The sequence below is a fragment of the Diospyros lotus genome, chromosome 12 (genome assembly GCF_014633365.1).
Source record: "Diospyros lotus cultivar Yz01 chromosome 12, ASM1463336v1, whole genome shotgun sequence".
Classification (NCBI taxonomy): Eukaryota; Viridiplantae; Streptophyta; class Magnoliopsida; order Ericales; family Ebenaceae; genus Diospyros; species Diospyros lotus.
The window spans coordinates 6184604-6188939 of NC_068349.1; positions in this window are offsets into that span (position 1 = coordinate 6184604).

Genomic DNA, 4336 nt, shown 5'->3' on the forward strand with positions numbered 1-4336 from the left:
AAAATCGCCGGGAGGCCCAAGGCTTCACGTAACTTTTTGGGTAAATTGCGCAAATTGCCCCTGATTTAAGGTCTAATTTAATAAACCACCCAATAAATTATAGTTAATATCTCTTATGTTTAAAAGTTATTGCATTTAGCCCTTCCTGTCAATAAATAATAGTTCATTTTTTTATGAATAATTGAATACAATATATTCAAACTCGTCATATAAAAAATATATGTTGAACTATTATTTCAAAATGGTGCAAAGAAAAATCTAATTATTTTATGAAAATTAAATTTTAACTTTTTAATATAAAAAATACATTTATGATTGCTATTTCTTTTTTGTATCTGTTGGTTTGGTTTTGAAATACTTTTAACGATACTCGTATTTTAATAAATATTATTTAAGTGTTTTGTTGTTTAATATTTTAATAATAAATACTATTTTGAATAAATTTAAAAAATATTCTAAATTTATATTTGTGGAGAATTCAAAAATTTTGATATGTATTCAAAAAATACATTTTATAAATTTAAAATTATTAAGGCTGCGTTATCTTTACTATTTTCAAGTTATTTTTAGTTTTTTATTTTTTAAAATAATAAAAACACGTTCTCTTTACTGTTTTTAAAAATATATTTTTGAAAAAAAAAATTATAAATAAAACTTAAAACAACAAAAATTTGTTTTGAGTGTTTTCAACCAAAATAAACTTAAAACTCAAAACATATTTATTTATTTATTCATGTTTTATTATTATGATGAAAAAAATATTATAAAATTTATTAACTTTAAAATGTATATATTTTTATAATAATATATTAATATTAAATATTTTTAATTTATTAAATAATTAAATTTATTGAATAAAATATAATTAAAACTTATTTTCAAATTTTTAAAGAGAACATGTTTTCTAATTTTCTGTTTTGAAGAATAATTTTTCAAAATGACAAAGAAAACGAGTTTTCAATTTTATAAAATTAGACTACCAAAACAGAAAACTAAAAATAAATTCAAAACTCAAAACTGAAAATTGAAAAGTAAAGAGAACGCAGCCTAAGTAATTATCGAGTCATTCTAGGTACTTGTATGAAGTTTTGGACACGTTGAAGTTTTGAAATTCAAAGTTTTAATTTTAAACAATTATTGAAAATTAATTTGAACTTGTGCCTTAAAACCATAAAATCTTGTGAAATTTAAATATTGTTAAAATTTTTAAAAGAGAAATAAAATAACTTAAAAATATAAAAAATTAATTAAATATTAAACCCAATGAAATTTTGTCAACATATTTCTTTAAACTATCAACTGATTTTTTAGAACTACTGAGTAATTCTTAAAACAAGTCGATTGATTTTAATGCATTCAAACAGTCGGCTGGACTTTTTATTATTCTTTAAAATTATCAACAGACTAATATGCATACTCTTAGATAATTGCTATCAACTAATTCAATCCAAAGTTTCACCAAACTATCAATTGATTTTTTATATTTTGAAATCAAGTGTTAACTGCTTTGTAAGAATTGTTAACCGTGATATGAAAATATCCAGAAGCTTAATAGTTAAGAGATATGAAAATATCAAAAAAAAAATTGTGCTAAAGTTTTCAACCTTATAAATTCTTTGTTCTACGCTATATTTCTCTCTCACACAAGCCTTGTTTCTTTCTTTATAATTTTTATTTTTAGTGTTATTGTTGTTATAATTTAAGATATAATTTTATTTTTGAGAGTTGTATATCTTATTCCTTAAAACATTTTTATTACTTCAGAGTAGGTTATGCTATAACAAATAGCTTGGAGGTAGTTATTATAAAAGGTTGTAGTTTGCAAAATAAAAGTTTATAATAAATTAAAAAATCTCTAGTAAGGCCATCTTCGATGCGAGCAGAAATTGCTCTCCAAGCCAAAATATGGAAAGCCAATTGTTGAAAATTCACTCTAATGGTGCTCCTTATCTGTCTTGTTCCTTGCCAAAAATTTGTTGAGATTCAAATTGCTTGTTATAGTTGTTGAGCGATAAAATGCTCCTCATATCTCTTATCCCGACAACCATCGACGCATGAAGAGAATTAGTTGTTAAGGTGAAGGCGAAATTAGCGACTAGTGACCAACGAATGTAGATGAGCAGAGAAGACCAAAAGAATGGAGAAAACAAGTTGTAGACGCAGAACAAATAAAACGGGAAAAACGATTACCAACGAAATAGCAAAATGGCGACCAATGGAGACGAAGACACATGCGATAAGCAGAACAACGATAGGGAGAGGAATAGATCAAGCAGCATGGGTTTGTGAGATTTTGGGGGGTTTTTTATTTATTTTTGTGTTGGATAATTCATATTGTGTATTTAGTTATTATTTTGTATATTTAATTATTAATTTTGCATATATGTGTATTTGATTATTTTGTATATTTAATTATTAATTTTATTTATGTGTGTATCTTATTAGTTTGTGTATTTGGTTATTAATTTGTGTATTTGATTATTAATTTTGTGTATGTGTGAAAATTATAGAAAATATAAAATAAATAGAATTGAAATTTATTAAAATAAATAAATGAAATAGATAGTGAAATATAAAAGATAATAAAGAGTGTGGTTGGAGCATGCATAATTTTTGAAATAAATCAAAATAAAGAGAATTGTTTATAATATAATAGGGAGTGACGCTAGATATTTGCCTCATGTGTAATGAATAAATATTTTTTAATTATTTATAATACAATTAAAAAGTTGTAGCCGCCTCCTTCACACCTCTACTTCCAGAAATTTAAATAAGGCTTATAAAAATTCAATGATGGCCATCCAAAGCTAATAAAAAACTCAACATGGGGCCATGCATAAATTTAACATGGTAGTTGTGCAAAATTCAAAGTTGCAGCCACCAAAGTCACCAATTTTTTGTTTATAAAACCAAGAGCAATTGGGAGAAAGCTAAGAAAAAAACTAAGTGAAAAAGAGTTAAAAAAAAAAAAAAATAGAGAGCAACAATTGGGAGTGAGAGAAATTTGGGCAGTTTGCATAGTCGTCAGTTAATTCACAATATTTCTGTGTTCTATGGTTTGATCGTCGTAATTTTTGAGAAAAAATTTCACAACTCATTGTTCTTCAAATTCATAGGTTAAGATCAAGATCTAAAAGTCTATCTGGGCATATGGACAATGGCATTTTTTAGGTGATATCCTTTCTTACTATTTTTGAATAGTATTCCAATAAATTTTATTCTTGATAGAGTTGTGATTGAGTTGATTGTTTTGTTGTTATTGGGAATTCTAGTGTGCTAAGAATTATTGAGTTATTGAGAATTTGGTGTGTCTCTAGTGTTATTTGAAGAAAAATAATTATATCTATTTTTTATTTGATAGTATAAGTTTTTGGTGGATTTTGGTTATGTGATTTTTACTCCTCGCATTGAAAGAGTTTTCCCAGTCAAAATTTTGGTATTCTTTTGATTAGGTGATTGCTGCATTTTTTTTTTTAAATTACTCCATATCTGCTTGATTTAAGTCCTAGTAAGTTCACACAAAATGGATAATTATTTTGTTCTGCTCATTGTTTGATTTAACATGTGTTTTTTCTCCTAACAAGTGAGATTAGAAGGTGGCTGCACTTTCATTCTGCAATTAAGACACAAAACAAAACACAATAAAAAATTTATATATTTTTTTTTTTATTTAAGTGAGAGGGTTTATACTCGTTAGTGTACGAGTGCAGTTGTAGTCCAAATTTAAATTTATACTTTCTGAATGAGTCCAGGTCGTCCACTGAGAAATTTATTTATGGCAAAAGAAAAAAAATGTCACACACACGCACACGCATTTAGATGGATTGATAACAATAATTTTTTTATGATTTTTTAGATAACAGATACTATAAAATAAAGCAAGGTAGAAGTTGAAATAAATGCTTAAGGTGGGGATATAAAATTAGATAGCACTTGAGTTAAGCCAATTTCAGCACCAACCCGTTGATTCCCAAATTTTAGTAGACAAGGTTAGTAACATTAATTTAATTTTAGATATGAGGGTTTGTTACTAAATGCAATTAAAGATGATGATAGTTCTACTTTAAGCAATCCCCATACATGATACGTGAGATTATAATTTAAGCAACTATCATAAATTCAATTACAATTAATATACAAAACAACTAAATTAATCATCCGGGTTTGGATATGATAGCATTTCCAGTTCTAGTAACTCCCATGCGTGACATGAAAGCTCTAAATTAGGCTTACGCTTCAATCCAAACCTAGTGATTTCCTAATAATTAAAACACACTCATACTGTAATTTAAATTAATGTTATTCATTTAAAGCACAACTTTCTTTGGGAATCATT